The 11,896-nt window shown below is 42.2% G+C and overlaps 1 pseudogene; it reads right to left on the bottom strand.

Annotated features, from left to right (window-relative positions):
- Positions 1–8,928: 8,928 nt before the first annotated feature.
- Positions 8,929–9,871, bottom strand: LOC138919896 (olfactory receptor 2Z1-like; annotated as a pseudogene).
- Between the last annotated feature and the right edge of the window lie 2,025 nt (positions 9,872–11,896).

Raw genomic sequence — 11,896 nt, 5'->3', positions numbered from 1 at the left:
GCCTGGCTTTCCATTCATGGAAAACAGAAGTCTCAATTGGGATTTTAAGTGGTCCTGGTCCAGTTATGACTCCACTCTTGCATGTAGTAGGAATGGTGGTTGCCTTTAAGCGTATAGATTTCCAGGCCATAAGAGCCCACAGCAGGTTAAGGGGAGGCCTGCACATCACCCAGACTCTGGACTCTTGGCTGAATGGAGGCAGCAGGTGGACTTTGGGTTTGACTCCCTTGGGATGTTGTGAGTGTGTTCCTTGTATAGGAAGAAGGGTACACACGGGATGTTTTGGTAGTCAACAGGATGGCCTGTTCGGGGACTGCTAATTGTGTATCAGGATATGCATTTTGCTCTCTTAGAATCCTTTGTTTTTAGGTATGTGCATGGCAGGCTGTAACACAAATCATACCTGAAGGCTTTTCTTGAAGGTAGACTGGTGAAAGAACTGTACCGTGTCCCATATGGAGAAGTCAAAGACTACATAGTAATTCCGGGAACCTTCTTGAAGAGACAGCTGAGATGCTCTCCCTGTCCAGTCTTCCCCTCTCCTCCTTCCTGTTGCGTGGACCATTGAGGTGGTGACTGGAGCTCCATCTTGGGTCACAAGGACAAGACTACTCTTTGGGGCAGGTGGAGCAGACACCTCGATGCCATCAGGGTCAAATGACCCTGGATCAACCACACCCTGGAGTTGTACTACCAATGTCACAATCTCAGTCTGCTCTTTACCAGCTGTGTGGCTTGTGGAGAATTGTTTCTCTCTCTGAGCCTCAATTCCTTTCCTGTGAAGTAGTAGGCACTTTACCGCACTGCTGTGGAGATTGAATAAGCAAGCATGTGCGGCATGACTGGGTCAATATCTGGTGGGCATCAGTACTCAGTGAGGGTTACTTTCCTCCCTTTCGACCCTCTTTTTGTATCCCATCCTAAAATTTAAAATGTTTTAAAGTCTTGAAGGTTACATTTAAGTTTTGAGGAATGTGGCAACCGGCTGTTGAAGAGAAGTATGATTAGAAGATTCAGTGAGTCCAAAATATCCATAGTTATGCCTGAGAAATTACAAGGGCGTTCAATGCTAAGCTGGCCTGAAGCTAGGAAGTGAAAATGGTTTTTTTACTCAGAGAAGCATGACCCGGACTTCATTTTAGTCTGGACATTCCAGGAAGCGGGGGTCGCTGGTCTGCAATACCGAGAGGAATGTGGACCGGGTGGGAGTGAGGGTGTTTCCTTCAGCACCTGGGACAGTGGCCGCCCCAGGACTGGCTCCTGTCAGGCTGCAGCGGGTCCGGGGGTACAGGGTACAAGTCTCAGAGGCTGTCAGGAGCCCACAGATCGAGGGCCTGGACTGGTTGAGTAACAAGCACATGAAAAGTTGCTCAGCATCACAGCCACTAGGGAAATGCCAATCAATGCCACAATTGATACCACTTCACAACCACTAGGATGGCAAGAAAATAAAAAAGGGAAAATAACAAGTGTGGATGAGGATGTGGAGTGATTGGGACCCTCAGACACTGCTGGTGAGAACGTAAAATGATGCAGCCATGAGGAAAAACCGTTTGGTGGTTCCTCTATAAATTTAACCTAGAATTACCGTATGACCCACGCCCAGGTATATTCCCCAAAGAATTGAAAACAGGTGTTCAAACCAAAATTTGCACATGAAAGTCCACAGTGACACTATTCACAATTGCCAGAAGTTGGATGTTTGGGAGATAATCCGAATATCCATTAACAGATGAATGGGAAGCAAAATGTGGTTCATCCACAGGAAGGAATATTATTTGGTCATAAAAAGGAATGAAGCACCAACACAACCTACAACTTGGATGAACATTGAAAGCATGATGTTAAGTGAAATGAGCCAGACACGAAAGCTCACATATTGTACAATTTCATTTACGTGAAATGTCCAGAATAGGCAAATCCACAGAGACAGCAAGCAGATTGGTGTTTCTCAGGGGCTGGAGGGTGGGGGAATGGGGAGTGCCTGCTGATAGGGATGAGGCCTGGTTTTTGGTGATGAAAATGTCTTGGAGCTCGATAGAGGAGGTGGTTGCACAGCATCCTGAATGTACTAAATGCACAGAATTGTGTGCTTAAAAGTGGCTAAAATGGTGAATTCCATGTTACGTGAATTTTACCTCCACCAAAACATGATATTTTCTCATATATATGATATATATTCGTTATATACATTTGATATACACATATATATTTGTTAATCTGGGTTTTTCATATAATAATATATTGTGAACATCTTTCTATGACATTACATTATCTTACCGTGACACAAAAATGATCATCTTGGTATTTAAAATGTTTAAGTGTTAAGTGTGAAGCCACTCTCTACTTTTTAAAATGGAATCATGTTTGAAAATAGCAAAAGTTTGCCTCACTTTGCAAGAACTCTCATCATGCCATCGTGTACATTGATGGCTTGAGATATGCTATGGATTATAGATTGTGGTGTTCTTAATCAAATAACTTTTCGTGTACAAATTTCATTTTTAGAGCACTAGATACCCAGATATTTATGTAAGATGTGGGTGTGGTCAAAGACCTTTCATAGAACGTGTATGGACTCTGCAGATACTGATGTTTTTGGTCCTATCAACAGAGGTAGACCACTGAGAAGGGAGAAGGCAATAGTTCAGCTCCCCACCACAAATGCTGATAGCAATTAACTCACTTGCTCAAGGTCACTCAGTGAGTGGTGGAGTGGGGGTGAATTTGGTCAGCTTGGCATAAGAGGCATGCCTTAACCTACAAAGGAAGTGATCTCCAAGGTGTATGTCAGCCCTCGGTGCATCAGATCAACTGGGGAAGCACTCCAGGATTCCTAGATGAGACAGTGGTGCCTAAATTCTTAAATATAATAGTTTTCACATGGAATACATTCACTCACATAAAAACATAATATGCACAGTGAAAATTATTGGTCCTCCATATGTCCTTTTCCCAGTTTCTTCTTCTTTAGGTAAACATTTTTCTTTTTTTATATCATTTCATAGTATATTTATGTAAAGTAACATATGTGCTTAGTTATACTTGGCCTGATCTTAACATTGTATGTAAATATACAAAATTTACAAAAAGTAAAATTTTGCATGCGTGCTCACTGTGCCATGGTGGCCCAGCCTGTTGAGTGCTTTCTGCTGAGTGGTGGTGGCTCAGCCCGTGTGAAGCCCCACCTCTGCAAGCAGGACCTGCCACCCAACTGTGGTGGCCTAACCTGCCTGAGTGAAGGCACTCCGCTGAGTGGCTGTGGCCTGGCTGGTGCAAATGCAGAGCATCCTACAGACACAACCATGAGTAGATGAGGCAGGAACAGCAAATGCAGCCCAACAATGGCAGGGGGAGTCTGACCAGAAGTAACAAGAAGCACAGCAGAACCAGGGACCCTGTCCCCAGTGGTGGCATCCCTGGCACCACCTTCACCACCAGCAGCAGCTGTACACAAGTTCCTGAGTCCCCAGGCTCCTGCCAAGAACAGTGACACCAGTGAATGCAGCACCTCTGGGAGAAGTGCAACCAGCACCCCAAGACATCCTAGGAACAGCAACACAGGTGGAGTACGGGACTGCAGTGTGTGAACCTGCAGAGACCCAGTGGAGGACCATGGGACCCAGGTGACCAGAACCAAAGTAACCAAAACTGTACTCAAATAAGAAAAGGTGGTTACTACCAGAAATGCACCAGCAGAGGATCAAAAACCATCATCAGAACTTAGATCATCAAAAATCATGAAGAACTACAGTAACTTGGCAGAACAGAATGAGAATGACAGCTCTCTAGAAACAGAACCTGAAGTCACAGAAGATTACAACCTGACTGATGGAGAATTCAAAATAGCGGTCATAAAGAAACTCAGCAAATTACAAGAAAACTCAGAAGGACAGTTCAGTTAGATCAGGAATTAAATTAATGAGCAGAAGGAGTACCTCACCAAAGAGATTGAAGCTCTACAAAAAATACAAAGAGAAATTCTGGAGATGAAGGATACAATTAATGAGATAAAAATAATGTAGAAAGCACAAAAAATAAGTAGATCATATGGAGGAGAGAATTAGTGACCTTGAAGACTGAAATCTAGAAATGTTTCAGGTGGAGGATGAGAGAGAAGTAAGATTTTAAAAAAATGAAGAATATCTTTGAGAAATATCAGACAGAATTAGGAAAAGCAACATAAAGATGATAGGTATCCTGGAGAGAGAAGAGTGGGAGAAAAGAGCAGAGAGCTTGTTTAAAGAAATAATACCTGAGAACTTCCCAAACCTGGGGGAAAACTGGACATACATGTACATGAAATCAATAGAACTCCTAATTACATCAGTGCAAAAAGTCCTTCTCCAAGGCATGTACTATTAAACTGTCAAAAGTCAATGAGAAAGAAAAAATATTAAGGGCATCAAGGCAGAAGAAAATAACCCACAAAGAAACCCCTATCCGGCTTTCAGTCGATTTCTCATCAGAAAACTTAGAGGGTAGGAGAGAATGAAATGATATGTTCAAAAGAGGGAAAGACAAAAACTTTCAGCCAAGAATATCCTATCCAGCGAAACTACCCTTCAGATACAGTGGAGAAATAAAAGCTTTCTCAGATAAACAAAAGCTGAGGGAGTTCATTGCCACTAGACCTCCCTTACAAGAAATGATCAAGGATGCTATGATACCTGAAACAAAAAGGCAAAGGTCTACAACGTTTAAGCAAGGAGATAAATAGACAAAATCAGAAAACTGTAGCTCTCTTTCAGGAGAGCAAGTAATTAAGTATAACATAAAAGATAAAGGGAAAGAAAGCATGGAAAATAACTGTAAACACTTCATGGTGCTGGCCTAGTGGCATAGTGGTTAAGTTAACACACTGTGCTTTGTCAGCCCAGGTTTGTGGATTTGGATCCTGGGCATGGACCTGCACACCACTCATCGAGCCATGCTGTGGCGACATCCCACATACAAAATAGAGGAAGATTGGTACACATGTTAGCTCAGAGCAAATCTTCCTCAACAAAAAAGCCAAACAGACAAACAAAAACCCTTTAAACACGTCAATTGAGTCACAAACTCACAACACAAAATAGAATAACTTGTGACAACAAAAACATAGATGGGCAGGAGGGAAGGCATAGAACCTGCATAGGCTAATGGAGAGATGAGGCTATCAGAAAGTGGACTATCTTGTCTACGAGATCTTTTATACAAACCTCATGGTGAATGCCATAAAGTATTTTAGAGCAGAGCAACAAGTCATAAAGAAACAGAAAATTGAGAAAACCATCACAGAAAACCACCAAACTGAAATGGTATTCAGAAATACAAAGGAAAAGAAACAATGGAAATACAGAACAATTGGAAAACAAGAGATAAAATGGCAGGATTAAGCCCTCATATATTAGTAATCACTCTAAGTGTAAATGGACTGAATTTACCAATCCAAAGACACACACTGGCTGCATGGATTAAAGAAAAAGGCCCAACCATATGCTGCCTCCAGGAAACACATCTCAGCTATAAAGACAAACAGAGCCTCAGAGTGAAGGGATGGAAGATGATATTCCAAGCAAATGGCAAGCATAAGAAAGCAGGTGTAGCTGTGCTCATATCACACAAAGCAGACTTCAAGAGAAAAAAGACAGTGACAGAAAAAGATTGGCATTATATAATGATAAAAGGAATATTCCAGCAAGAATACATAAAACTTATTAATGCATATGCTCCTAACACAGGAGCAGCAAAGCATATAAAGTAACTATTAACAGACCTAAAGGGAGAAATTGATAGCAACACAATAGTAGTAGGAGACCTCAACACTCCACTTACATGAATGGATAGATCATCCAGACAGAAATTCAAGGAAAGTGGCCTCAAATGAAATACTAGACAGATGGACTTAATAGATTTATTGAACCCTCCATCCCATAACAGCAGAATATACATTCTTCTAAAGTGCATGTGGGACATTGTCAAAGGTGGACCGTATGTTGGGAAACAACGCAAGTCAATAAAATTAAGAAGATTGAAATCACACCAAGCCTCTTTTATGACTACTATGCTGTGAAAGTAGAAATCAACTACAAGCAAGAAGCTAGGAAAGTCACAAATGTGTGGAGAAGAAACAACATACTACTGAAGAAACATTTGATAAATGACAAAATCAAAGGAGAAATAAAAAAAATCCTGGAGACAGATGAAAATGAAAGCATTACATATCAACTCCTATGGGATGTGCAGGGGAGTCCTAAGAGAAAATTTATGGCAATACAGACTTACCTCAACAAACAAGAAAAATCTCAAATAAGTAATCTTAAACTACAGCTAGCAGAGCTTGAAGAACAAACTGAGCCCAAAGTTGTATGGAACAACAAAAGATCACAAATAGCCAAAGCAATCCTGAGAAAAAAGGAACAAAGCTGGAGGCATCACAATTCCTGACTTCAGAATATACTACAAAGCTGTGTAATCAAAACAGCATGATACTGGCAGAAAAGCAGACACACAGATCTAAAGAACAGAATTGAAAGTCCAGAAATAAAACCACACATCTATGAACAGCTAATCTTAGACAAAGGAGCTAGGAACATGCAATGGAGAAAGGAAAGTCTTGAATAAATCGTCTTGGGAAAACTGAACAGCCACATGCAAAAGAGTGAAAGTAGACCATTACCTTACACCATGCAGAGAAATTACTTCAAAATAGATTAAAGACTTGAATGTAAGACCTGAAACCATAAAACTCTTGGAGGAAACTACAGGTAGTGCACTCTTTGACATGGATTTTAGCAGCACCTTTTTGAGTATTGTGTCTACTCAGGCAAGGGAAACAAAAGAAAAAAAATGAACAAATGGGACTACATCAGACTAAAAAGCTCCTGCAAGGCAAAGGAAGCCACGACCAAAACGATAAGACAACCCACCAACTGGGATAAATTATTTGCAAATCATATGTCTGACTAGGGTTAATTTCCAAAATATATAAAGAACTCATACAGGAGTTATTCTGGGGGCACAGTGATTAAGTTCATGCACTGTGCTTCAGTGGCCCGGGGTTCACGGGTTAAGATCCTGGGCACAGACCTCCATACTGCTCATCAGGCCACCTACAAAATAGGGGAAGATTGGCACAGATGTTAGCTCAGGGCCAATTTTCCTCAATGAAGAAAAGAACTCATACAACTCAACAACAAAAACAAACAACCCGATCAAAAAGTGGGCTTAGGATCTGATCAGACATTTTTCCAAAGAAGATATACAGATGGCCAACAGGCACATGAAAAGATGTTAAACATCACTAATTATTAGGGAAATGCAAATCAAAACTACACTGAGATATCACCTCACCCCCGTCAGAATGGTTATAATTAACAAGGTGAGAAATAACAAGTATTAGAATGTGGAGAAAAGGGAGCGCTCGTACACTGCAGGTGGAAATGCAAACTGATGCAACCACTGTAGAAAACAGAATGGAGATGTATCAAAAAATTAAAGATAGGAATATCTTATGATCCAGCTGTCCCACTACTGGGTACATGAAATCAATAATACAAAGTGTTTTATGCATCCCTATGTTCACTGCAACTTTATTTACAATAGCCAGGACGTGGAAGCAACACAAGTGCCCACCAACTGATGAATGGATAAAGAAGATAAAGATATACCACACACACATATATATGTATACACACAAACAATGGAATACTACTGAGCCATAGAAAAGTCAAAATCATCCCATTTCCAACAACATGGATGGAACTTGAGGGTATTATAACTGAAATAAGCTAGACAGAGAATGACAAATATTGCATGATTGCACTCATATGTGGAAGATAAACAAACACTTGTATAAAGAGACAAGATTAGTGGTTACCAGAGAGGAAGGAGGGTGGGGGGGGGATGGGAGAAAGGAGTAAAAAAACACATATGTATGGTGACAGATAAAATCTAGACCATTGGTGTTGAGCACAATGCAGTCTATACAGAAACTGATATATAATAATGTGCAACTGAAATCACACAATGGCATAATCCAATGTGACCTCAATAAAATAATAAAAAAATAAAACTCCCCACTCAACAACCCCTTTCTTCAACACGCACAATACTCCCACGCAAAGATTGGCACTTGACATTCAAAATGCTTAGGATGACATGTAAACTCAACCTTCATATGGATAGAAATGGCTCTAATTCTTAATCCAAAGAAACATTAGAACTATCTCTGAAAGATAAAGAATTAGGATACATCATTCCCTGGAAATCATTAATTGAGTAATCTTAACTCTTGTGCCTTTTGGTGATGATTATAGAAGTTTAAAAATGGCAGTATCTAATCTTAGACAGCCCTGACGTTCAGTTAAGAGTGGGTTTCAACATCTTACATCTCTGCTCTATAATAATTGAGGCAGCAAAAGTAACATATACTTGGACTGACCAGTTAGGGTCATCTTGAGTGACAGACTTCCATTTCTGTAAAATCTAAAACTATGACTCAAACAAAGACACAGCTAAGAACCATCAGGGTCAGGGACTCTCTGAGCATCACTGTCAGAGTAACAGCCTCTGGATCCTTTTTCTTGCTTTATTTCAAGGTTTGGATCCCAGACTCATTGCTCACTGTGATGAAATGTATAAGAATGGAGTGTAAGGAAGGGCTCTAATAGGTGGCCAAAATATCTAGAAGCTGGGGTTCATCTCTGCTTTTGGGTTGGCCTTCTTCTAGTAAAAAATTCCTTCTGTTTAAGACTAAAAAACACCCCTCGCTTTGTTTAAGTGATTGGGGTCATTATGTTCGCTTTCTATAAATCCACAAGATAAGAAGTGAACCTGGGAAGAGAAAGGGAGCTGGTTATAGTACATCTTTCACCTGTACTGTGAATAAAAGAGGTTTCTACTGTAAGAGAGGGTCCCTGCGACAACCCAGCATCCCCCTTGAGGTCATCTCTTTGATCTGAAGCCAGTTCTGCCAGGGACCTTGACCAGAGCCATTCAAATTTCTCGATATCTTAGGCCATAGATGAGGGGCTTGAGTATTGGAGTGACAAGACTGTAGAAGAGGGAGATCACATTGTCTTGCTGTGGGCTTTGGTAGGTACCTGGCACCATCTACATGAACAGAGCTGCCCCATAAAAGAGCCCCACCACAGGATGTGTGAGGAGCAGGTGGTGAAGGCCTTGTGTCGGGCCTCAGTTGAGTGCATTCGCAGAATAGCCCCCAGCACTTGGCTGTAGGAGGTGGCTATGAGTGACAGGGGCTGCAGCAAGCTCAGCACCCCCGAGATGGACAGCGCCAACTCATAAGCTGAGGTGTCCGCGCAAGAGGGCTTCAGCAGGGCAGGCAGTTCACAGAAGAAGTGGTCCACAGCGCGTGAGGCACAGTAGGGGAAATGCAGGATGATGGGAGTCTGGATGCACGCCACAAGCACACCTGAAAACCAGGAGGTGCACATCATGAGCAGGCAGACCTGACGTCTCATGAGTAAGGGATAATGCAAGGGGTGGCACACGGCAAAATAGTGGTCATAAGACATGAGGGATAGCACGACACCCTCAGAGACACCCATCAGCATCAGAAAGAACATCTGAGCTCCACAACCTTTGAAGGAGATGGAACTCTCTCCCTGCAGGAAGTCGACTGCCATCTTGGGGATGGTGACCAGTGGAAAGCCAACATCCAACAGGGAGAGTTGGCTGAGCAGGAAGTACATGGGGGTGTGGAGCCTGGAGTCTGTGCAGACCAGTAAGAGCAGGATGGCGTTACCCAGAAGGCCCACGGTGAATATGGTGACCACAAGGGAGAATAGGACCAGATGTGGTCCTGAGTGGTTGAAGAGTCCCATGAGAGTGAAGTCGAGGTCACAGACTGATTTGATTCCTTCATCCTCTAGGAAGTGTCATTCATCTGCAAGAAGAACTGGATATTTGGCAAGGAATCTCACTGGGGGTTAGGTTCATCTCAAATGAGAACTGCAGTCGTTTGATAATGGCTGCCTGGAGTCTCTTGAGAACCATGCTGAGCACATTCAGGTTCAGTAGGGAAAACGTACCATGATTGATTCATTATGTCTGCTCTGGTCGGGAGATGAGGAACAGCAAACTGATGTCTGCATTTGTCATTTATTAATAAAAGTCATGTTTTCACCCTTCGGGCAAACACCATCCACCACCACTTGCAGTTAAACCACCTGTCCCCAAGATAGACAGTGCAAGTCAGCCCCAGTGGTATATTGGACTACACCTCATGCTAGAGGCCTTGAGGTGAAATCAGAAGTGGGATTCTGAAGAGACTAGAATATGAAGTTGGAGAATTGCCAAAGATGATCGGGGATGATGAGGCTGGATCAAAAATTAAGTCCCAAACCATGAGGAAATTATCATTTCCAAATTCTGGAATGAGAGAAAGGAAGGGCTAATGACTGGTAAGAGTCATAGGTGGGATGACATTTAGGATGTGGACCCAAGGTGTCTATACCATAAAGAGACATATGAGGTTGGAAACAAAAGGGTGTGGTGTGGGGGACAAGTTATTCAGAATATCAGACCTCTTTCTGAGGCTTGATTTCATAGGGTGGGAGTGGAGAATATTTTTATTAATGTGTATTAAGTATTAAATCGGCAGTATCAATTAGTGGACAAGGATGATGTCTGAAGGATCGGAGGGACTGCCCCCACCTAACCAAAAATACTGATACTTGACCTTCCTACCTTCAATGTGACCTCCAGGGAAACTCAAATTGCCCTGGAATACTATTCACACACATCACCTCAAACACTGAGAACTTCTGGGCCAAAGTGGCATCTGTCACCATCATCAGTGGGGAAGCACAAAGAAGTGTATAGAGAATTATAGAGGAGCCAGCCTTTTGAGACCAGGAGGGTTCTACCTTGGAAAGATCCAGAAGAGGTCTGCTTTATCGGATGTGCAAAGGAAGTGAGCTACTTAGAGACCAAGAAGGGTCAGTGTTGAGCGGGTGTCTACTCAAGACCCTCTGATGCCCAAATCATTGATCACACTTACCCTGCATGTCTTTCAGCTTCTCTGACTTGATTTCCTGTAATCATGAAACTTGGCCAAGGGTTTTTCCCTTACCTAACTGCTGACTGCTGCCTTCTCTCCATCTCTCTCTCTCTGTATTGCCCATTTCAATGTCACACTAAAGCTGACATTGAAGGCTTTCTTAAATGACTGCCTATCCAGATTTCCCATCACATCAAGGTCCTTCATTATCCTGTCCACAACTATTCATTTATTCATTCATTCAAAGAAAATTAAGTTCCTCTTAAGTGCCAGTCACTGAAGGAGGCATAAGGGACACAGTGGTGGAAAAGATGGACAAGGTCACTGCTCTCATGAGAGATATAAGAAACAAGGAAACAAGTAAAACAAATAGTTTTTACTAGAAATAAATACAAAGAAATAAGCAGGGAGATCCTATAGGAAGTCACTAGAGAAACCATCTTTGGATGAAGTGGTTGAGGGAGGCCTCTCTGCACCGGTGAGAGCTGCTCTCAGAATCAAACTGTTATAAGAAGGAGAGGGAAGCCGTAACTATCTCATTTCACCTGTGGGAAGGAGTCAGGCCAATTATGGTTCTGGCTGACATGGAATTCTTTAAGAGTGAAATCTACCCCAAATGGAATGAGAGCTTCATGAGGTAGTGTTTGTTGTATTCATTCAATGATGTGTGGGGTGGAAACACAAAGAGCTCTTAGTGCTGCCCTCAAGGAACTTAGAGTTTGGTTGGGGTGCAAGTAGATAAGCAAATCACTTTACGACAGCATGAAAAGGGATGCAACAAAGACATGTGTATTGAGCTGGGGGTTCCAATGTGGTCTAGTGCCCAAGTCTGTCTGTAGGGGTAGGACAGTAGGAAATGATTTTCAGAAGAGGAGACATTTGTGCTGT

This window comes from Equus caballus, chromosome 21, assembly GCF_041296265.1.
Source record: "Equus caballus isolate H_3958 breed thoroughbred chromosome 21, TB-T2T, whole genome shotgun sequence".
Lineage (NCBI taxonomy): Eukaryota > Metazoa > Chordata > Mammalia > Perissodactyla > Equidae > Equus > Equus caballus.
Note: the sequence above shows the minus strand (reverse complement) of the source record. Positions and strands in the feature narration are given on the sequence as shown.